Source organism: Mobula hypostoma, chromosome 10 (assembly GCF_963921235.1).
Source record: "Mobula hypostoma chromosome 10, sMobHyp1.1, whole genome shotgun sequence".
Classification (NCBI taxonomy): domain Eukaryota; kingdom Metazoa; phylum Chordata; class Chondrichthyes; order Myliobatiformes; family Myliobatidae; genus Mobula; species Mobula hypostoma.
In genome coordinates, this window is record NC_086106.1 from 35111327 (window position 1) to 35136627 (window position 25301).

Sequence of the window (25301 nt, forward strand, 5' to 3'; positions counted from 1 at the left end):
AAGTAGTCACATGTAGGCTACCGGAAGCAGGTCGTTGGGTAATAGTCAGAGGGGGGGAAAGCGAAGGTGGGCAGACAGTTAGTGCAGAGCACCCCAGTAGCCATTCCCCTGAATAATAAGTTTACCGTCCTGGATACTGTTGGCGGGTACGACCGACCAGGTGTTAACCACGGTGGCAGGGCCTCTGGCACTGAGTCTGACCCGGTAATGCAGAAGGGTGGGACGGTGAAGAAGGGAGCTGTCGTCATTGGAGACTATATAGTCAGGGGAGCAGACAGGAGAGTTTGTGGACTTGAAAAGGACACCCGCATGGTTTGTTGCCTCCCGGGTACCAGGGTCCGGGATGCCTCTGACCGGGTGCACGACATCCTGGTACGAAAGGGAAAGCTTCCAGAAGTCATGATACATGTTGGCACCAACGGCATGTGCAGGAAGGCGGATGAGGTCCTGAAGTGTGAGTTTCGGGAACTACGCAGAAGGTTGAAGAACAGGACCTCAAGAGTAGCGTTCTCAGGATTGCTTCCAGTGCTACGTGATAGTGCTGGTAAGAATAGGAGGAGATGGTAGTTGAATGCGTGGCTGAGGATTTGGTGCAGGGAGCAGGGTTTTAGATGTTTGGATCATTGGGATCTCTTCCGGGAATTGTGGAACCTTTACAGATTGGATGGGTTGCACCTGAACTCGACGGGGAGCAATATCCTTGCAGGTAGGTTTGCGAGCATGGTTCGGGAGGGTTTAAACTAATTTGCAAGGGGGGTGGGACCCGAAGCTATAGAGCAGTGTAAGAACTGCATGGAGTAAAGCCAGGTCTAACATATACAGAGGCTTTGAGGAAAGAGAAGCAGAATAAAAGGTGTAAATGTAGTAAGGTAGAAGGGCTAAAGTGTGTGTACTTCAATGCAAGAAGCATCAGGAACAAAGGTGATGAACTGAGAGCTTGGATACATACATGGAATTATGATGTAGTGACTATTACAGAGACTTGGCTGGCACCAGGGCAGGGATGAATTCTCAATATTCCTGGATTTCAGTGCTTTAAAAGGGAAGGGGGTGGGGGTGAGGAGGGGTGGCATTACTCGTTAGGGATACTATTACAGCTACAGAAAGGGTGAGTAATGTAGGAGGATCCTCTTATCAGTCAGTATGGGTGGAAGTCAGGAACAGGATGTCATGGTCCGGTCCGTGAAGTCCGTATTCCTTTTCACGGTCCGGTCCATCGAAGCTTGCTCCAGGTTTTCCTGTTTACCCTGTTTCTTTTCTTGCTTAGCTCTAACTGAGGCAGATAATGCTCATTGGGCATAAGTACCTCCAGAAACCAGGGCGTGGTTGTTGGATTGTTCTTGTTCGTACTCTTTGTATCCCTTGCCCTGCCTTCTGTTTCCTCGCCTGAAGTCCTGCCTTGTCTTGCCGGTAACTCTCGTCTCGCCTTGCTTTGCCAGAAGCCTTGACTTGTCTTGCCGGTAACTCTCGCCTCACCTGAAGATCTCTTCTCGCCCTGCATTGCCTGAAGCCTTGCCTTGTCTTGCTGGTAACTGTCGCCTCCTCTCGCCTGCGGTCTTGTCCTGGAGCCACCCTATACCTAGCTCCCTTCCTGTCACTTGTCTCCGCCCAGGTAAACCAGGCCGTCTTGCCGTTACCTGTGGTTGGTTCTGTCCCTTCCAGTCCCTTGCCTCTGTCGATTGGTGATCCGCGCCCTGCCCAGGAGTACCGCGCCCGGCCCAGGAGTATCACGCCCTGCCCAGGTGATCTGCGCCCTGCCCAGGTGAACCGGGCCCTGCCCAGAAGGACCCTGCCTAGCCTCAAGCCTGAAGACACCAGCCACCTGCGTAGCCTCAAGCCTGAAGATTCCAGCCTCCCGCTTAGCCTCAAGCCTGAAGACTCCAGCCTCCTGCCTAACTTTAAGCCTGAAGACTCCAGCCTCCTGCCTAGCCTCTAACCTCTAGCCTCAAGCCTCAAGTCTCAAGTCTCCTGCCTCCTGCCAATCCTCGCCTCAAGTCTTTGGCCTCTAGCCTCAATCCTCAAGTCTCCAGCCTCCTGCCTCCTGCCAAGCCTCGCCTCAAGTTTCAAACCTCATTCCTCCTGCCAAGGCTCGCCTCAAGTCTCCTACCTCCTGCCAAGCGTCACCCTCAAGTCTCCTGCTTCCTGCCAAGCCTCGCCTCAAGTCTCTAAGACTCCAGCCTTGTCCTGCCTGCCTGCCAAGCCTCGTCCTTGCCTAGTTCTGGGGTCCGAGCCAGAGGCGAGACCCAGGTACTGAGTCCTTGTCCAGTCTCTGGATCGGAGTCCAAGCCCGGGTTCCTAGCTCTTTTGTCCAGTCTGTTCCAGTTTCCTGGTTTTCTTGTCCATGGTCTTGCCATCGCCCTGTATCCCAGTCCTGTCCCTAGTACTGCAGTGTCTGTGTCTTGCACTTGGGTCCGTTCGCAGCCACCTCCCTATGACACAGGAAGGGAGCAGTTACTCGATTGCGAGTATTTTATAGCCCCCAGGTAGCATCAGAGATACCGAGGAGCAGATTGGGAGGCAGATTTTGGAAAGGTGCAAAAATAGCAGGGTTGTTATCATGGATGACTTTAACTTTCCTGATATTGATTGGCATCTGGTTAGTTCCAAGGGTTTAGATGGGACAGCGATTGTTAAGTGTGTCCAGGACGGATTTCTGTTACAGTATGTTGACAGACCGACTAGGGGGAATGCCATACCAGATCTAGTATTAGGTAACGAACGAGGTCAAGTCACAGATCTATCAGTGGGTGAGCATCTGGGGGACAGTGACCTCCGCACCCTGGCCTTTAGCATTATCATGGAAAAGGATAGAATCAGAGAGGACAGGGAAATTTTTAATTGGGGAAGGGCAAATTATGAGGCTATAAGGCTTGAACTTGCGGGTGTGAATTGGGATGATGTTTTTGCAGGGAAATGTACTATGGATATGTGGTCAATGTTTATGGATCACTAGCAGGATGTTTGGGATACATTTGCCCCGGTAAGAAGATAAAGAATGGTAGGGTGAAGTAACCATGGGTACAAGTGAGGTGGAAAATCTAGTCAGGTGGAAGAAGGCAGCATACATGAGGTTTAGGAAGCAAGGATCAGATGGGTCTATTGAGGAATATAGGGTAGCAAGAAAGGAGTTTAAGAAGGGGCAGAGAAGAGCAAGAAGTGGACATGAGAACGCCTTGGCGAGTAGGCTGCTCCACAAGGCGAGGGAAGAGATCGCTGAGGCTCTGGCTCGGATCTTTATGTCCTCGTTCTCCACGGTAATGGTATCGGAGGATTGGAGGGAGGCGAATGTAGTCCCCTTGTTCAAAAAAGTTAATAGGGATAGTCCGGGTAATTATAGTGACCAGTGAGCCTTACGTCTGTGGTGGGAAAGCTGTTGGAAAAGATTCTTAGAGATAGGATCTATGGGCATTTAGAGAATCATGGTCTGATCAGGGACAGTCAGAATGATTTTGTGAAGGGCAGATCGTGTCTAACAAGCCTGATAGAGTTCTTTGAGGAGGTGACCAGGCATATAGATGAGGGTAGTGCCGTGGATGTGATCTAAATGGATTTTAGTAAGGCATTTCACAAGGTTGTACATGGAAGGTTTATTCAGAAAGTCAGAAGGCATGGGACCCAGGGAAGCTTGGCCAGGTGGATTCAGAATTGGCCTGCCTGCAGAAAGTAAAGGGTCGTGATGGAGGGCGTACATTCAGATTAGAGGATTGTGACTAGTGGTTTCCCACAGGGATCTGTTCTGGGACCTCTAATTTTCGTGATTTTTGTTAACGATCTGGATGTTGGGGTAGAAGGATGGGTTGGCAAGTTTGCAGACGACACAAAGGTTGGTGGTGTTGTAGATAGTGTAAGGGATTGACGAAGATTGCAGAGAGACATTGGTAGGATGCAGAAGTCGTCTGAGAAGTGACAGATGGAGTTCAACCCGGAGATGTGTGAGGTGGTATGCTTTGGAAGGACAAACTCCAAGGCAGAGTACAAAGTAACTGGCAGGATACTTTGTAGCGTGGACAGCAGAGGGATCTGGGGGTACATGTCCACAGATTACAGGAAGTTGCCTCACAGGTAGATAGGGTAGTTAAGAAAGCTTACTGGGCGTTATCTTTCATAAATCGAGGGATAGAGTTTATGAGTCGCGATGTAATGATGCAGCTCTATAAAACTCTGTTTCGTCCACACTTGGAGTACTGTGTCCATTTCAGGTCGCCTCACTATAGGAAGGATGTGGAAGCATTTGAAAGGGTACAGAGGAGATCTACCGGGATGCTGCCTGGTTTAGAAAGTATGGATTATGATCAGAGATTAAGGGAGCTAGGGCTGTACTCCTTGGAGGGAAGGAAGATGAGAAGAGACATGATAGAGGTGTAAAAGATATGAAGAGGAATAGATAGAGTGGATAGCCAGAGCCTGTTCCCCAGGACACCACCTCTCAATACGAGAGGACATGGCTTTAAGATAAGGGGTGGGAAGTTCAAGGGGGATAGAACCTGGGGTATATTCAGACCGCCAAACGATTGAACTCCCGCTTGGCCCGTTGGGCATTGTTTTTGTACAGTTCAAGTTTACCCTCACGTACCGTCCGGGATCCAGCAACGAGAAACTGGACGCGCTATCCTGCCAGCATGACTCCAAGGATGACACCTCCAGTCCCGAGACTATGCTCCCACCATCCTGCGTGGTTCCCACCCTCACTTGGGAGATCGAGTCTAAAGTAAAGGAAGCCCAGCGGGACGACCCCGACCCTGGCAAAGGACCCAGCGATCGCCTGTATGTGCCCGTCTCCATCAGATCTCAGGTTCTCCAATGGGGCACACATCCCGGTTCGCCTGCCGCCCCCCGCCCCCCCCCCCACCCCGCCCCAGGAGTGATCGGATCCTAGCTCTCCTGAGGAGCACTCCTGAGGAAGAAATTGTGGTGGCCATCCATGGAGGGGTCACCCGTTCTTTTGTCTTGGCTTGTTCCATCTGTGCTCGGAGAAAGTTCTCTCATCGAATTCCTGCGGGTCCACTTCGTCCCCAACCAGTCCCTGGTCGTCCCTAGTCACACATCCCTTACACTTCGTCACCGATCTACCCTGTTCCCGCGGAAGCACCACTGTCCTCGCCGTGGTAGACCGATTCTCCAAGGTGGTGCACTTAGTGGCCCTCCCTAAACTCCCTTGCTCTCAAGAAACCGCAGATCTTCTCGCCCGCCACCTCTTCCACCTCCACGGAATCCCCGCGGACATCGTCTCCGATCGAGGGCCCCAGTTCGTCTTTGAGGTATGGAAGGCCTTCTTTCAAGCCTTAGATGCATCGGTCAGCCTGTCATCCGGCTTCCACCCCCAGGCGAACGGGCAGACGGAACGGGTCAACCAAGACCTGGAGGCGACGCTATGTTGTGTAACGGCAAACAACCCGTCGACCCGGAGCGACCACCTCCCGTGGGTTGACTACGCCCACAACTCTCTGGTGAGCTCTGCCATTGGAAGGTGTCCGTTAGAGTGCTCCCTTGGGTACCAGCTCTCGCTGTTCCCAGCGCAAGAACAAGAGATTGCGGTACCTTCGGATCAGGACAATATTAATCAGTGCCTTAGGATTTGGGAGGAGACACGCACGGCCCTACTCAGATCAACAAATCGAAATAAGTAGACAGCCGACCAACACCGGACTCCGGCGCCGGAGTACCAACCTGGGCAGATGGAATGGCTTTCCTCCAAAGATATCCCGCTCCAAATAGAACATAGGAAACACGCCCCTCGCTTCCTGGGAAGATTCAAGTATTGAAGGAATATCAATCCCACAGCAGTCCGCCTAAAACTGCCAAGATCCATGCACCCGACTTTTCATGTGTCTCAGTTAAAGCCAGTTTCCTTCAGCCCCTTGTGTCCCCCAGCTGAGACTCCCCCAGCTGCCTATATCATCGACAACCACCCCGAATACACCGTCCGACGACTACTAGATGTGCGCCGTCTGGGCAAGGGCTTCCAATACCTGGTGGATCAGGAAGGGTACGGTCTAGAAGAGCGTTCCTGGGTCCCCCGCTCTTTCATCCTAGAACCTTCCCTCATCCAACACTTTCATCGGCACCATCCAGACAGGCCTGGAGCATTGGCTGGAGGCTCATATTGAGGGGGAAGTACTATCATGACCCCTTCTGGCAATCCCCCACCTTGCTATTTACCACAGGAATTGGGCCTCAATCACCTCATTCAATTTCATATCATTCCCAGGTTCCACACACCTGCTTCCCATCAGAAACTGCAGGCTAAATACCCATAGGTCACAAGAGCTGCCAGTTCTTTGTTCGACTCGTGTATGAGTAACCTCGTTTCATGGTTCTTAGGACTATCAGTTCTAAGTCTAGCATCGTTCCTCAATTCGCTACTAAAACCAAGACTCCTGTTAACGAATCCCTTGGGCAACAATTCCACGCTCCCTACGACCGTAACGCCTCCCGACTCGGCCTCCGCGCCCGTGTTCAGCACTTGGGCACGTTCCACTGCCACGTCCTTGCAACAACTATACCTTATTTTGGTCGCCCCTTAGATTTGTGCGCACGAACTTCATTACGATAATTGGTTCCTTGTTTCCCTCCTCAAAAGAGTCGCCTCACATATTTCTAAAATGAATTTAATTTGACAAAGTTATGTCTTGTGAAATAGTGTGTAATATCTTCTCTCGACGGGCAATGCCACTAACAATTTACTAATAGAAGTTAAAGTTTAAATGTTACCTCCGATGATCAACGACGGCGGTCGAGGAAGTAGGAAGGTTGTTCTTAGTTATCAAATGCTAGTTGTATTCCATATACATTAATAATTACTGAAAATATATTGGTCGTATGTATACGCATGTAATGCATTCATATGTAAACCCCTCCGTAAAATTACAAATAAATGTCTTAATCTCGTTTATAATTTGTCTTGCAACATTTATCGTGCATATTAGAGATTTCTTTTTCAGACCCATTGCAGCGTTTTCACAATACAGGTTACCGTCCTTGCCATCAGCAGTGCGAAAGGAGAGAAAAACATCATTCGACTATCTCTTTAGAATTAAATATGGTTTAATTGTTGTGGCTCTACCTCACATTTCACAGGATATACGCGCAGCAATAGCACAGCAGTTAGCGCGGTGCTGTCGTAAGTCAGGGCGTTGGAGTTCGGTATTCACTTCCGGCGTCCTCTGTAAGGAGTCTGCAGATCCACCCCGAGTAATGCGTGTTTTTTTCCGGGAGCTCATGATTCTTCTCACAGTCCAAAGAGGCTTTGGTTAGGTAGGTCCACTGGTCATTGTAAATTATCCCATGGTAAGGTTAGATTTATTTCGAGGGCTAAGGGTAGTGTGCCTCGAAAAACCAGAAGGGTCTATTCGTCGCTGAATCTCTAAATATATAAATAAAAAATATGTGTTATTTCTAGGACTATTGTTCCATTGCCTCTAAAGTACTGCAGAAACTTGATTAAATTAAGGCATCCGTTAGTCTTGCGAGACCATGGATCTGCGCCGGGAAAATCTTCACTCTCCAGGGCGCAGGCCTGGGCAAGGTTGCATGGAAGACCGGCAGTTGCCCATGCTGCAAGTCTCCCCTCTCCACGATACCGATGTTGTCCAAAGGAAAGGCAAGGGCCGATACAGCTTGGCATCGATGTCGTAGCAGAGCAATGTGTGGTTAACTGCCTTGTTCAGTGTCACAACACGCTGTCTCGGCTGAGGCTCGAAGTCACGACCATCAGATCGCCAGTCCAATCAATCCCTTAACCAGTTGGCCACGTGTCCACGTGCACACACTTGATAAGTCAATAATATTATTCAATTCGGCAATGTTGCTGAATGGGACATCTTTGAATATAAACCGCTGTTTGCAATGACAGCTCGAATGAGAGGGAGATCTAAGAATGCACGAAAGAAAATTAAAACAAAAATAATGGGAGAAGTAACGCCCTCTATCCTCCCGATCCTCAGGTATGTTTTGAATTTGAATAATGTTATGGCTGACCCGGTACCGGTCTTCCAGAAAGAACGGAATGACTAAAAGATGGCAAATGGTCTTTGATTGGACAGCGTCGCAGACGCAGTAGAAACATTACCGCACTGGTCTGGAGCAGAGCTTGATAACGCAGCCAGTTTTCAACGTGAGTCTTTGATTGGACAGCGGCGCAGACGCAGGAGAAGTGTTCCTCTGCAGGTCCGGAGCAGAGCTTCAAAAACCATGTCTCCATAAAAGAGTGCTACCATCTACCGGAGCTGTCAACTGGATCCATCAGGGAGATGCAGCATGGATTCAGCAAAGGCAGGACCTGTTTGACAGACTTACTGGAGTTCCATGAAGACATACTGAGCGCAGTGGATAGAGGGAAACAGATGGACGTAATTTAATTGGATTTCCAGAAGACGCACGATCAGGTGCCGCATAAAAGACTTATCCATAAGATATAGATGCATAGAGTTGGGTGTGATGTATTAGCATGTATAGAGGATTGGTTAACTAATAAACAGCAGAGAGTTGGGATACTTGGGTCTGCCACGCGTGTCGGTGCTGGGCCTGCAACTGTTTACGATATAGATTAACGATCTGGAAGAGGGGAGCGAGTGTAGTGTATCGAAGTTTGCTGATGATATCAAATTGAGTGGAAAAGCAAATTGTGCAGAAAATACGGAGAGTCTGTAGAGAGGTATAGATAGGTTAAGAGAGTGGACAATGGTCTTCCAGATGGAATACAATGCGAGCTTAATGCGAGGTCATCCACTTTGGAAGGACAAATAAAATCAGATTATTACTGTATTGAAATTGTGAAAAAGTGTAGCATGCTACTGTGCAGTTTGGTGAGTGGTGAATATATGGAATTCTCTTCCCAATGAAGCAGTGGAGACTACTTTAGTAAATGTACTTAAGACAAGGTTAGATAAATGTTTGCATAGTCTGGGAATTAAGCGTTATGTGGAAAAAGCAGGTAGATGGAGATGAGTCTATGGCCAGATCAGCCATGAACTTATTGAATAGCGGAGTAGGCTGGACGGGCCAAATGGCCTGCTCCTGCTCCTATTTCTTATGTTCTTATGTTCTTATGTTCTCCTGGCACTTATCCTTACAAGATGAACACTTATCCTTACACCTGCCCCTGCACCTCCTCCCTCACTACTATTCAGGGCCCTAGTCCTTCGAGGAGAGCCGACACTTCACCGGTGAGTCTGTTGGGATCATATACTGCGCTTAGTGGTCCCGGTGTGGCCTCCTGTATGTCGGTGAGACCAGGTGTAGATCGGCAGACCGCTTCGCCAAGCACCTAAGCTCCGCCCACCAGAAGAAACGGGGCCTCCTCGTGACCACCCATTTTAATCCCACTTCTTACTCCCATTCCAATATATCCATCCATGGCTTCCCCACTGTCTTGAGGAGGCGTCACTTAGGTTGGAGAAACAACACCTTATATTGCGTTTGGGTAGCCTCCAAGCTCATGGCATGGTCATCGATTTCTCAAAAAACTTCCGGTAGTGCCCTCTAACACCCTCCTTCACCTTTTCGCTCTCTCAACTTGCCTGCCCATCGCCTCCCTCTGGTGGGTCTTCCCCCTTTTCTTTCTTCCATGTCCTTATCATCAACTCTTCATCGATCCTCCTCCAGGTTTTACCTATCACCTTGTGTTTCTCGCTCCCCTCCCCCCACCTTTTATACCTACTCTCAGCTTTTTTCTCCAGTCCTGCCGAAGGGTTTCGGACCGAAACGTCGAATGGACTCTTTTTCTAGATGCTGCCTTGTCTGCTGAACTTCTCCTGCCTATTGTGTTTGTTGTTCTTTTTTTTATGCTTATGTACTTGTAGGTCCTTAACACATCCACCTCCTCACCATCAATAGTAACAGGAAGCACTGCAGGCTTAGTTGCCCTAAAGTCCAGCACTGTCTCCTTTGTCTTACTAATCTTCAGGTGTAGATGCACAATTTGAAAAAGTCCTCTACGAGCGCCCTGTATTCATGCCCCCGCCCTCTCCTGAATCACCCAACTATTACTGACTAATCAGAGTCATGTCTGGCACCTTATCAAATGCCTTCTGAAAATTCCAAAATATGAAATATCGACTCCGTGTCTTTTGACCACTTTGCATGTTACTTGCACGAAGAACTCCAACAGCTTTGTCAGGCAAGATTTTCCTGTACAGAAAGCATGCTGATTTCGACGTATTTTATCGTTATTCTCGAAGTAACCGAAATATCATCTTTCATAAGGGACTCCATCACTTTCCCAACCACTGACGTTAGGCTAGCTGGCTACAATTTTATTTCTTTTGTTATTCTCCATTCTGAAAGAGTGGAGTAACTTTTGAAATCTCTGGGACCATGCCAGAATCAAGTGATTCTTGAAAAATCATGACCAATGCATCAGTTAGATCTTCAGCAATCTGTCACAGGGTTCTAGGATGTAGTTCATTTGGTCCAGGTGACTTATTCACATTCAGACCTTTGGGTTTGCCTTGCACGTTTTTCTTTGTAATAACAGTGGCACTCACTCCTGCTGTCTGACACTCACGCTGCTGTCTGTGCACTCTGGCACACTGCTGCTGTCTTCCACAGTTATCACTGATCCAAAGTGCTAACTACGTTCATCTGCCATGTCTTTGCCCGCCATTACTACCTCAACAGCATCATTTTTCAACATTTTTCTGTAGTCCATTGTTAACTCTCATCTCTCTTTTATTCTTTATATCACAGAATAAACACTTTAAATAACCTGCTTTTTATTACCCGGTAATGGCTAATTTGCCTTTATATTTCACCTTTTCCCTTCTTATAACCTTTTAGTTGCCTTTTGTTGAATTTTAAAAACTTCCTTGTCATCCAACTTTCCATTCACATTTGATACCTTACATGCCTTTTCCTTGATTTCCTCATCCGTTGGAGAATCTGTCTCGCACTTTGTAAGGTATTCCCAGAAACTTCAGTCGCCTCTGCCCTGCTGTCATCCCCGCCAGTATTCTCCTCCAATCCACCTGGGCAAGCTACTCTCTCATGTCTCAGGAATTCTTATTCCATTGCGATAGTGATACATGCGACTTGTTCGTCTCTTTCTAAAACTGCAGTATGAATTCAATCATATTACAATCAAGGGATCCTTTACCTTAAGCTCACTAATAAGATCTGGGTTACTACACAGCACCCATTCTAAGATAACATTTCCCCGGTAGGCTGAAGTGCAACCTGCTCTGAAAAGCGATCTCATATGCTCTCAACAAATGCCCTCGCTTGCGAACTGACACTAACCTAATTTTTCCAGTCCCCTTGCTTATTGAAGTCTCTCATTAGTATGGTGACGTTACCCTTATTACATAAGCTCCCTTTTCAATCTCAACCCTACACCTAGGCTACTATTTGGAGGCCTATATATGATTCCCTTGAAGGAATAGGAATAGTTTCTTAACTCCCTCATCAAATATTGGATATTCTCTGACCTATGTCACCTCTTTCTAATGATGTAATGCCATCTCTTACTAACAGAACAACACCACTGCATATGGCTTCCTGCCTGTCCTTCGATACAAAGTATATGTGGATAGTGTGGAGGGCGGTCAGATGTTACAGCGGGACATTGATAGGATGCAAAACTGGGCTCAGAAGTGGCAGATGGAGGTCAACCCAGAGTGTGAAGTGGTTCATTTTGGTAGGTGAAATATGATGGCAGAATATAGCATTAATGGTAAGACTCTTGGCAGTGTGGAGGATCAGAGGGATCTTGGGGTCCGACTTCATTGGACGCTCAAAGCAGCTGCGCAGGTTGACGCTGTGGTTAAAAAGGCATACGGCGTATTGGCCTTCATTAATCGTGGAATTGAATTTAGTAGCTGAGAGGTAGTGTTGCAGCTATATAGGACCCTGGTCAGACCCCACTTGGAGAACTGTGATCAGTTCTGGTCGCCTCACTACAGAAAGCATGTGGAAGCCTCAGAAAGGGTGCAGGGCAGATTTACAAGGATGTTTCCTGGATTGGGGAGCATGCCTTATGAAAACAGGTTGAGTGAACTTGTCCTTTTCTCCTTGGAGCGACGGAGGATGAGTGGTAACCTGATAGATGTGTATAAGATGATGAGAGGCATTGACTGTGTGGATAGTCAGAGGCTTTTTCTCAGGGCTGAAATGGTTGCCACAAGTGGACACAGCTTTAAGGTGCTTGGGAGTAGGTACAGAGGAGATGTCACCGGTAAGTTTTTCACTCAGAGAGTGGTGAGTGCGTGGAATGGTCTGCCAGCAACGGTGGTGGAGGCGGATACGATAGGGATTTTTTAAGAGACTTTTGGATAGGTATGTGGAGCTTAGAAAAATAGAAGTCTGTGGGTAAGTCTAGTAACTTCTAAGGTAGGGACATAATTGGCACAACTTTGAGGGCCGAAAGGCCTGTATTGTGCTGTAGGTTTTCTATGTTTCTATGTCCTTTGATGTTTAGCTCCCAAATATGGCCTTCTTTCAGCCTTGATTCAATGACATCCAAAACGTCATACTGACTAATTTCTAATTGTGCCGCGAGTTGGTCCACCTTATTACGACTACCATGAAACGAAGCCAGCATTTACTCGCATTTGAAACTTCTCCAGTTGTATATCAAATAGTTTCGTTTCCTTTATTAATTCATTGTTTGATTCTCTCTTCTTTGTTTCCCTTATCTTTAGACCTCCTCCAGGCAGCCTCCCTTCCCCCACCACACACCTCAGACTGATCTTCAAAGCTGCATTCTACTTCCTGGGGTTGACATTTCTGAAGGAAGCAGCCAAGTTCAGTCATACTTTCTAAGCGTACTGCAATCCTATTCAGATGCATGCGAGTTTTACCAAAAATTGAATTGTCACTTTTTTTTCCAAACTTCAGTTTTGGATGCAGAGCTCGGCAGTACTGTGATATATCACAGCAGTATACTGAGAAATATTCCCATGACATCCTACCCGATCCTGACATGTAGAATCAAAATCCCACGGAATTATATGGATGATTTCCAAGAAAATTATAATTGTTTATGGGTAATTTCCAATTTTAGTTGAATACACTGCTTTAAGAATTTGTAAGTATTTTGCCAAATTATGTTATTTTGGCTAATTTATATACTAACTCCTAAAATCAACGTTTCGAAGTGCAATGTTTGATATTTAAGCATTCGTGGATTTTGATGGAAGACAACACTTCTGCCCCAGTATTTTTTTCAATCTGGCAATGTTTATAAAGATGTCTTCAGTGAGCTTTCAGGGACTATCTCAAAGAAGCCACTGAGACTGCACGAATACTTGGTCAGAAGAGGTGCTAAGATCAAAACAGAAAAGTTTGCATCTGATAGTAATGTGATCCACTGCAACAGACTCAAGGTGGACAAGATACGCTACCGAAATAAATTCAACAGGATTGCATCCTGAGCTCTTTTTCTTCCTTTAAGTAATACAGTTGTTATTCAGCAGCAGATAGTCTGTTGAACAATAAATACAAAAGGCCATTGACATATTCTGAGTGAATTTGTCTCGGTTTAAAGGGGAAGAGAGGTGGGAAAATGACGTATCATATGCATAACTGGAAATAGTTCAAGATTACTTTGTGATTATTATTTTAAGGAGACGATTGACAGAATCTTTCAGCATACTCTTGAACTCCTCCCTGATTTTTTTCTGTGTCCCTGCATAAATGCATGTGTTGGTGCAACAGCTCAGGAGTTGTAACATAATCCCGCTTTCCTGGAGAATGAACTTTGGGTCATTGGGATTAGAACCGACAGAATAACTGCTATTTGTAATTCGTACATAAAGGAAATTTACAACGCGGGCTGTCCACAACAAAATAAAGCTACCCGAAATAGCGAAGAGTAAAATAATGGACTTCTTCCGGTTATTGACCTCTGCATCACTCTGCTTCCCTCCATTGTTCTTGGGTCTCAATCGCCTACGGGCACTATTAGCTGCTAGAATATGTCTGACAGTTAGAGCATTGAGCAGTAGAATCAAAACAAATGGAGCACAAGGGATCAGGATATAATCAATGCAGTCAAAGGCTATCCAAAAAATGTCAGAATGAAAGCTTAATTTGATATTGCAGAACCATGGTAAGTCGTTAAGTATATATAATGGCTCATATATTATGTATCTGGGGATATTTTTTGCACAGCTCACGGTGCACACCATTAATATAACAACAAGCGCCGTTCTTTCGGTGCAATACTTTGTTTTCAGTTTCTGGCAACATATTGCTATAAATCGATCAAAAGTGAACGCGACCGTTAACCACACGGAGCTGTCCCTGGATGCATAAATTAGTGCGATTCTGATGCTGCAGACGGGGAGTGATAGAAAGGAAGGAAAGGGGAAAATAAATGGCCCTGATCCGGTTAAGTATCACTGCCGTGATGAGGACCAAGAGATCTGTCACTGCCATTCCCATCATATATCGAGTGACACAGCTGGAGAGACCGCACCTTCCCCGAGACAGGATCACAATCGTCACCAGATTACCTGTTAACGACAAGGAATACAATCTTTTTACTCTTTGAAAATGCCAGAAAAATCCATGGATTTACTTCACACCACACAGCACAGTAAATCACAGGAAAAATCACACAATGTTGTGTCTAACTAGCAATAAAACATCGTATTCAATTAATCGCTTCTCTCCACACAAGGTCTGTTTCGCTCTTTCGTCTGCAAATTAATGTACTACCCAAGAGCATCTTAAATGCATCTCTATTATATTGGCTTCAACTACCATGCCTCGACGTGGATTCCAACACCCACTACTTTATCACAGATATCAGTTGAACGTGCCCCTGTCATTTTAAATATATGCCTTGTAGTAATAAACATTTCAACCTTTGGAAAATGGAACCCATTTCCACTTATGCTGCTACCTTAAAAGCTTCTATAAAGTTTATTTACGGACATCGCTACTCCTGAGCAAACAACCTTAGTTTCGTCTCTTTGTAGAACCTGTCCTCTAATCCAGTCAGCATCCTGATGAATGCCTTCTGCAACCTCTCCAATATCTCTTCAAACTTACAATAATGGAACGACCAGATTTGAATGCAACACTCCCGTCGCTGTCTGTAACGTGCTTGTTTTTCTCCATGATCGCGCTGGTGTCTTCCTAGTGCTTTCGGTTTCTTCCCATATCCCAAAGTCGTATGGGTTAGCAGCTCAATTGCTCAGATGGGTATAATTGGGCGGCACGTGCTTGGTCGGCTGCAGGGGCCTGTTAAGCGACATATCACTAAAATAAAGAATAAAGAATAAAATATTGCCTCCAGACGTTACCTAGCCGCAATTTTGAGAAAGCTTCAACTTATCTTCTTGACTCATTGTCTCGACTAAAAGAAAAGCATGTCATACGTTTCCTTATCTGCCGTAGACACTTGTGTGGCCACTTTACCGAAGTTGTGTACTTGTATTCCAATATCCATCTGTGCAACAAAGTTGTGGAGAGTTCTGTCGTTTACTCGGTATTATTTCTTTACATTTGATCTCCCGAAGTTCAACAGCTAAAACTTACCTGTCATTTCGTTGCCATTATCTTCTGCTGGACTATTTCTCCTTGTCTCCTTTAGCAGACTATACTCTATCCATAACAGCAGCAATCTTGGTATCTAATACAAGCATGCTCGCCCGCCTATCTACAATTCATCTAATATAGGAGTCATTGGATCCGGTACGGATCCATATGGACCAACTTGTCGCCGGCTTCAAGTCAGTATAATTCATATCAACAATTACTCCCTGTCTTTTATATGCAATCTATTTAAGAATGCAAACGGCCGACACAGTGGATACCATGTTTCTTTGCCTCATTGTTGAGCCTGCCATGCGAAAGCTTGTCGAACGCCTTACCTTATTTCATGTAGGTAATACCCACAGATAACATGCCCATCCGTCGCCTTTGTAGTTCCTCGAAATACTCATTCAAATTATTACTCATAGAGTAATTTGCCTCCCTCAAAGCTATAGCTTGCCCTATCTAAGCAATGGCTCTCGAAATGCCCATAAAACCTATTCCAAATCTCCACTTCCTCCCAACCATTTTCACCAGTCTAAAGCTTCGAAACTTATCCCTGTGCTTCTTTTCGAACAAAGGAACAACGTTAGTTTCTGCCCAGACTTCCGCGATCATATCTGTGGCTGATTGGGACAGTAATATTTTGGTCAAGGCTACGGAGATATCACAATTCGTCTCTCTCGTTAGAGAAATGTGTCTTTTGTCCAATTATTGCTGATTCAAAAATATTTCGAATTTTAATGAATAGTTGACACGGTGACGATCGCAAGGAAAACAACTGCTGAAATGATCTCTGACAGTGCCACTTACCGTCATATCAAAATATGCGATAGATGCAAATTAAAATTCAACACACATGAGATCAAGTTGGCAACCGTCTGTCCGAATACATGGCAAATATGAGCATCAGCCTAGTTCGGAACTAAATTTTGGCAGAGCATATTAAAACACAACGAATTAATATGTGAAATCGCTCTTTTCATTCACAACGCCGAATTAACCGTGCATGCATGCGGAAACGCACTAAAATATTCCAATGGTAAAACCGCAATTATTTCAGATTGCCGGCAATATTTACTGTGAGTGACTCCGAATCCCACCATATTAATTCAATTGAAATAAAACTTTGCTCGGTGGTTTAAAGATTCATTCATTTAAGTTTCGATAAGCCAATACTATCGTCTGTTTTTGTTTCGTTGGAAACGACGTGCAGATTATACTAGCAAAACAAGACGAGACAGAGTGTTCCCAAGACCTGTGGTACCACTTTGTTAATTATCACACGTCACCTGGAACACCAACAGCAGCCAGAACAGGGTAATAAATGGAGTAAAAAAGACCAGATACGTGACCATGCATTTTGTGTCAGAATCCGTAATGTTTAGAACCTGGGCAACTACATAATAAGTCGTAATATTTAACCCTCCTTTTATGCATTTGTTCCAAATCCCAGTGACGCAATTATCTTGTGTCAATTGTGAAAGATGCAGTCTGGTTTCAACATCAGCTCCGTTATTTCCATAAACAAGATAATTATAACACATTTTATTATAGTTATTTGTTCTACCGATGCTTTGTAAGCACTGAAGGCTCAAAATCTGTCTGATATCTCAAGCAGGTTCACAGTACCATTACTTGCAACAGTTCATTTCGCTGCAAGGGCACTCGCCCATTACACTTTTGCAAATAAAACAATGACTCCACTGTATATTGTGAGATTTCTTCATTGACAATGTCAATTGTACTACGTGACAGGAATACTGTACAAAATAAATCTATTGGATTGTTGATTTGTAAGCATATTTTCGACGTTTTTATTTGGCGTCGTGGTACACACATATATTATTTAAAAGTGTGATAATGAGAAAGATGCAGTTCATTGTGGATGTCAATTGATTGTCGTTCACAGACAGGTATTATGGCAAATGGAGGCACTTGTCTTAATATAATATCCATGAATAATCAGGTGCTTATAAATAATTCAAAGTGACTTTAACAAGAGTTGTTTGTAACAGGCTCTCAGTTCTCAAGGATCTGACGAAAGAGACTACGGAGATAGACGAGGCCAGAATTCGGGAAATGCAGATGTCCGGACATTAGAACTAGAGGAGATTACAGAGAATGAATCAACTTAACGAGAATGTTAAATTATATCAATGGACATTATTGATGTTGCATATTTTGCACTGGACTGTTAAAAATTAAAGGTAAACCATTTTCAAGCCGTTCAAAGATACTTGTATTTTACTACAGTGGTGTGCCCTCCTTCGAGGGATCCGTACGTTTTCTCAGTTCCTGACCCGTACCTTTAACCTGATTACCAAATATATTTACATGTAAAGGACTCCACCCGCATCCCTGCAATTGCTACTAAATGGAATGGTCTGTCCTTTTTTCGATTGCTTCTGTCACGTAACCGGCAAAAATGAATATTAACCGAGACAGGTTTTATTAAAACAACCAAACATTTATTAAACACGTATAAACGATAAGGAAAAAATAACAAAGGAAAACTTTAACCGGAAGTTAACAGGTATGCAGCCGTTCATCAACTCCACTCGACTCTGGTTCTTAAAATGTTAAGTGCAAATATAGTTCTTAAAGCGATACAGTCAGATACAGTTCTTAAAGCGATAACTTCAAAAATCCAAGAGTTTTGCGCATTCTATTTGGAGAAACTTCTCTGGACAAGAATTTCTTCACCGACGCATCTTTACTGCCGGTTCTGCCCACAGGATTCCCGATGCCGAAATTAAATAGTTTAAATCGCTGACCTTAAATTCCCTTTAGAGAGAGCCTTTTTGCATGAACTCATTGCCCTTTTACAAGAGTTATATCGATGCAGGTTCTCTTCAACGAAGACTCAGTAAGGTCGATCCTTTATTAACCTGCCAAACGATGCCGACTTCTCTCGATCCTTCACTTCGATGAATTTTTTAGTGTCCCTTCAAAACTGTCGGAATTGAGTAAATTGGCACTTCCAGCCACAAATTTCCAGTCGAAATACAACATCTTGTAAGAGAACGCACCTTGCGTTTTAAAAATGAAACTGCGTCACGAAAACAAACACGCAACAGAAACGGAGGCACAATACGTTCAACCCGGAAATCTACGAACTCAAAAACAAACTGCGTCACCTCGGTCGACCCTTATATAGTCACGGGGGGGGGCGCGCGCAGATGTCATCACGTGACCTCACATCGGCGGGAAAATCACATCAGGTGACCTCCAAAAGACCATTACATCATTCTCACAAAAAAAGCAGATCTCCTTGAGCATGTAACACTTCTCTGCAGAAGACGTTTATCATCGCCACTCTCAGCTTTCATTGCACCTTGAGGAACCTCGAATAGATTTCATCACCATTGGAATGTTCCAATTTGAAGTGCACCCAGTTTTTCCCTCATCGGCTATTACCCCTCCAGTTGAATTGCAGCTGACAGAAAGCCTACAGATCGGAGTGGTGGCGATGTGGAGGAGGCACGGACACACTTCCAACCTGACCACTTAACTTTTGACCGACCACGGCACGGTCCCGATCATTTGAATGGAGCCAGTGAATTTTATTTCAAACGCAAAATTTGATAATACTTTATTTCTTAAAGCAATGCGGTCACAATCGTGCATTTCAAATTTAATTATTAAATTCCATTTCAATTCATTTCAAATGCAGCATTTAATTTGGAGTATCTCGAAATTCAGACAGTGAATATTATCAGCTAGAAGTATATGTGTGGCCTTCTTTCTGCCCAGTTGTCATTCCTGCCCCTATTCGCTCTCCAGACCTGGGCCGTTCGATGTAACTTCGCGACTGGAAACGTTTACTTGGACGCTGGGTTAACTGTCGGGATGAATGTGCGGTGGATGCAGCAATCAGGGTGATGACCTTATCAGATTCAGTTTTACGAGGCAGCTGCTCATGAGTTCCTCCATGCTTGCGATACTAAGACCATTTTGTTTTGTTCCGTCGTGGGGCACGCCTCCACTTGTTATCTATTTTGTATGTATTATTCATATCTTAGAGGACGTCTGTACATCATATGTATTGTCGACTCCTCTTTTCTCACTTTGCCTTTCATTTTATCCCGATTGTCTCTTAGGATTCTCTCGACGCATAACTGATTAGTATTAACAAACTCTCTCTGAATATTCCTCTGTGAACTTTAGACTCATTCTGCAAACCGTTTGCTTATATCTGCTGCTTCAGTACGGTGCTGTTTAGTGCCGAGAGTGTTTCTTTGACTTCTTAGCAAACTTGGTGACGATCGCGCTTTTGTCCCGAATCCATGAGATGCATCACGTGATACCTGGTCGGAATGACAGCGACGGATTTCTTCGGCGGTGCTATTAAACCGGATCAATGGCTTATCATAGTCATAGTCATAATCATAGTCATACTTTAATGATCCTGAGGGAAATTCGTTTTCCTTGCAGTTGCACCATAAATAATTAAATAGTAATGAAACCATAAATAATTAAATGGTAACATGTAAATTATGACAGGCAATAAGTCCAGGACCAGCCTATTGGCTCAGGGTGTCTGACCCTCCAAGGGAGGAGTTGTAAAGTTTGATGGCCACAGGCAGGAATGACTTCCTATGACGCTCAGTGTTGCATCTCGATGGAATGAGTCTCTGGACGAATGTAATCCTGTGCCCAACGACTCCATTATGTAGTGGATGGGAGACATTGTCCAAGATGGCATGCAACCTGGACGGCATCCTCTTTTCAGACACCACCGTGAGAGAGTCCAGTTCCATCCCCACAACATTACTGGCCTTACGAATGAGTTTGTTGATTCTGTTGGTGTCTGCTACCCTCAGCCTGCTGCCCCAGCACACAACAGCAAACATGATAGCACTGGCCACCACAGACTCGTAGAAAATCCTCAGCATCGTCCGACAGATGTTAAAGGACCTCAGTCTCCTCAGGAAATAGAAACGGCTCTGATCCTTCTTGTAGACAGCCTCAGTGTTATTTGACCAGTCCAGTTTATTGTCAATTCGTATCCCCGGGTATTTGTAATCCTCCACCATGTCCACGCTAACCTTCTGGATGGAAACAGGGGTCACCGGTGCCTTAGCCCTCTTCAGGTCTACCACCAGCTCCTTAGTCTTTTTCACGTTAAGCTGCAGATAATTCTGCTCACACCATGTGACAAAGTTTTCTACGGTAGCCCTGTATTCAGCCTCATCTCCCTTGCTAATGCATTCAACTATGGCAGAGTCATCCGAAAACTTCTGAAGATGACAAGACTCTGTGCTGTAGTTGAAGTCCGAGGTGTAAATGGTGAAGAGAAAGGGAGACAAGACAGTCCCCTATGGAGGCCCAGTACTGCTGATCACTCTGTCGGACACACAGTGTTGCAAGCACACGTACTGTGGTCTGCCAGTCAGGTAATCAAGAATCCATGACACCAGGAGAGCATCCACCCGCATCACTGTCAGCTTCTTCCCCAGCAGAGAAGGGCAGATGGTGTTGAACGCACTGGAGAAGTCAAAAAATTGACCCTCACAGTTCTCGCTGGCTTGCCCAGGTGGACGTAGACACGTTTCAGCAGGTAGATGATGGCATCCTCAACTCCTAGTCGGGGCTGGTAGGGGAACTGGAGGGGATCTAAGTGTGGCCTAACCATAGGCCGGAGCAGCTCCGGAACAAGTCTCTCCAGGGTCTTCATGATGGGGGAGGTCAATACCACCAGTCTGTAGTCATTGAGGCTGCTGGAGCGCGGCGTCTTCGGCACAGGGACGAGGCAGGACGTCTTCCACAGCACAGGAACCCTCTAGAGACTAAGGTGCAGGTTGAAGACATGGCGAAGTACTCCACGTAGCTGAGGGGCACAGGCTTTGATCACCCGGGTACTGACACCATCCGGTCCTGCAGCCTTGCTTGGGTTGAGACGTTGCAGCTGTCTTCTCACCTGTTCAGCTGTGAAGCCCACCGTGGTGTTTTCGTGTGGGGAAGGGGTATAGTCATGACAGCAGGGTGGGGGACTGTGAGGGGGTGTAGGAGGGGAGAGTGGAATATGTGTTGGTTGGGGGCCGACAACAGATGACATCTGGGGGATGGGCAGGGGCCACAATGTCAACTCTGTTAAAGAACAGATTAAGTTCGTTGGCCCTGTCCACACTGCCTTCCGCTCCTCTGTTGCTAGTTTGCCGTAACCCAGTGATGGTCCTCATCTCACTCCAGACCTCTCTCGTGTTGTTGGGCTGGAGTTTCCACTCAAGCTTCCTCCTATACTTGTCTTCAGCCTCCCTGACCCTGGCTTTCAGGTCCCTCTGTATTGCCCTCAGCTCCTCCCTGTTTCCATCTCTAAACGCCCTCTTTTTAGCGTTCAGGATGTCCTTAATGTCCTTTGTTCTCTCCCAGTTTTACTTCTATCTACTACTGCGGTCTGCAGCTTTAAATTATCTGTAACCTATGCTGCCACTGATGGTTCTGTCTAGTTAACGGTAGCAACTACCATCAATAGAATCAAAGGTTTAAAAGGTACATTTAATCTGAGAAATGTATACAATATACATCCTGAAATTCTTTTTTCTTTGCAACCATCCACGAAAACAAAGGAAAGCCCCAAAGAAAGAATGACAATTAAATGTTAAAAACCCGAAGTACACCAGCTCCCCCGTCGCACGCGGAAGCAGCAGCAAAGCAACGATTCCCCTCCCCAACCAGCAAAACAATACATCGGCGCCCCCCACCAAGTACTCAAGCGTGCAGCAAAATACATCAATAAAGACACAGACTTGCAACACCCGAAGGCTCCTGGTTCATCCGGTAATTCGACATACGAAGTCGACACAGGGATGAGGCAGGACTCTTGCACAGCACAGGAACCCTCTGGAGACTCAGGCTCAGGTTGAAGACATGGCGAAATACTCCACATAGCTGAGGGGCACAGGCTTTGAGCACCCGGATACTGACACCATCCGGTCCTGCAGCCTTGCTTGGGTTACGTTTCAACTGTCTTCTCACCTGTTCAGCTGTGAAACCCACCGTGGTGACTTCGTGTAGGGAAGGGGTATAGTCATGAGAGCAGGGTGGGGGACTGTGAGGAGGGGTAGGAGGGGAGAGTGGAATATGTGTTGATTGGGGGCCGACAACAGACGAATCATGTGGGGTATAGGCAGGGGCCACAATGTCAAATCTGTTAAAGAACAGGTTAAGTTCATTGGCTCTGTCCACACTGCCTTCAGCTCCTCTGTTGCTAGTTTGCAGGAACCCAGTGATGGCCCTCATCCTACTCCAGACCTCTCTCATGTTGTTCTGCTGGAGTTTCCACTCAATAAAGAGATCAATAAAGTATGACTATGACTATGACTATGACTATATCAGGCTCTCTCTCTTCCTAATAAGGGAAAACGGGTGTCTCCGTTTCACAGCGAGAGGGGAGACATAAAAAAACAACTCTCTGCTTTAAGATGTTGGAAGTCCGTTACGTCGCTTTTTTTGAGCTCTGTTCCCAAAGAACTCGGATCTGTGGGTACACAGCCAGAGATCCTCCTTCTCCCACGACACACCGATTTCCTGCAGAGGCACTAACCTCGAATCTGCCCGCCTCCAGACCCATGAAATCCCGACTCCCCAAAGGCTGCGTGAGACCCCGAGAGATGGTCCTATTCCCGCAAAACAAAACAGCGAAATCGACCTGTAACACCAGGTCAGGGTCTTTCAAAGTACTCTGAAAGGGAAAAAATAGAGATATGAAAGATGGAAATTCAGCTGATTCCGAAGATGCATGCAAAGGAGCCTCCGTTAGGCGCCATTGTCTCCTAAGCTCCACCCCTGATCTAGCTCTGTTGCCTTATGTTAAAGCTATGCTATGTTTTGAAATTAGATAGATAGCCTTTGACTGGCTTCAACAAATAAAAACCTATATTTCCCTTTCTTCCTAACGTTTTTACTCAAGATACTGACCATCAGAGTTTGTCATATGGGGGCTGCTGGGAGCAGACCCAAATGCAAGACACAGACACCGAAGAACTAGGACAGGACCAGACTAAAGAGCTAGGGACGAGACTGGATGCAGACTGGGAGCTGGGACAAGAACACAGACTTGGGCTAGGACATTGGCTGGACAAGCGGGATCAGGACTAGGAAAGGGGAACTCGGAGCCTGGGCTTGGACTCCGAGCCAGAGACTGGACAAGGACCCAGAACCTGGATCTTGACTCGGACTCGGACCCCGGAACTAGGCGAGGACATTTCGTGGCTACAGGGCTGGATATGGTGTAGGTTCCTCGAGGCGAGGACAGGACGAGGCTTGGGTTCCTCGAGAGGAGGACTTTATACTTTATACTTTATTGTCGCCAAACAATTGGTACTAGAACGTACAATCATCACAGCGATATTTGATTCTGCGCTTCACACTCCCTGGATTACAAATACTAAATATTAAAAACATTAAAAATAGTTAAAATTAGTAAATATTAAAAATTTCAATTATAAATTATAAATCATAAAGAGAAAATAGAAAAAATGGGAAATAAGGTAGTGCAAAAAAACCGAGCGGCAGGTCCGGATATTTGGAGCGTACGGCCCAGATCCGGTTCAGCATCCGTTCAGCAGTCTTATCACAGTTGGAAAGAAGCTGTTCCCAAATCTGGCCGTACGAGTCTTCAAGCTCCTGAGCATTCTACCGGAGGGAAGAGGGACGAAAAGTGTGTTGGCTGGGTGGGTCGTGTCCTTGATTATCCTGGTAGCACTGCTCCGACAGCGTGCGGTGTAAAGTGAGTTCAAGGATGGAAGATTGGTTTGTGTGATGTGCTGCGCCGTGTTCACGATCTTCTGCAGCTTCTTTCTGCCTTGCACAGGACAACTTCCATACCAGGTTGTGATGCACCCTAGAAGAATGCTTTCTACTGTGCATCTATAAAAATTAGTGAGGGTTTTAGGGGACAGGCCAAATTTCTTCAGTCTTCTCAGGAAGTAAATACGCTGGTGGGCCTTCTTGGCAGTGCACTTTGCTTGGTTGGACCAAGTCAGGTCATTTGTGATATTGACCCCGAGGAACATAAAGTATTCGATCACTTGCACACCACCGATGTAAATTGGGTCGTGCGGCCCGCGACTCCTTCTGAAGTCAACAACCGATTCCTTCGTCTTGCTGACGTTGAGGGATAGGTTATTGTCTTCGCACCATGCCACCAGGTTCTTAATTTCCTCTCTGTATTCAAACTGATCATTACCGGAGATACAGCTTACAGTTGTTGTGTCATCAGCAAACTTATATATTGAGTTTGATGGAAACTTAGCTACACAATCATGGGTGTACAGTGAGTACAGCAGGGGGCTGAGTACACAGCCTTGTGGGGTACCGGTGCTCAGAGTGATTGTAGAGGAGAGCTTGTCTCCTATTTTTACAGCCTGTGTCCTGTCTGTGAGGAAGATGAAGATCCAGCTGCAGATCTGAGTGCTAAGGCCCAGGTTTCGGAGCTTAGGAATCAGTTTATTTGGAATGATGGTATTAAAGGCAGAGCTGTAGTCGATGAAGAGGAGCCTTACGTATGCGTCTTTATTCTCCAGGTGTTCTAAGGAGGAATGTAGAGCCAGAGAGATGGCATCTGCCGTTGACCTGCTGCTCTGGTAGGCGAATTACAAAGCGTCGAGGTTGACCGATAGGCTGTGGTTGATGTGTGCCAAAACCAATCTCTCGAAGTACTTCATAGCAATTGATGTCAGAGCCACAGGTCGATAGACATTCAGGCATGCCACCTTCCTCTTCTTCGGCACTGGGATTATCGTTGCCTTCTTAAAACGCGAGGGGATCTAAGACTGAAGCAAGGAGCAGTTGAAGATGTCAGCGAACACTCCAGCTAG

The 25301-nt window shown here is 45.8% G+C and overlaps 1 pseudogene; it reads right to left on the reverse strand.

The window, feature by feature from the left end:
* Positions 1–13535: 13535 nt before the first annotated feature.
* On the reverse strand, positions 13536–15487 carry LOC134352500 (probable G-protein coupled receptor 139; annotated as a pseudogene).
* Between the last annotated feature and the right edge of the window lie 9814 nt (positions 15488–25301).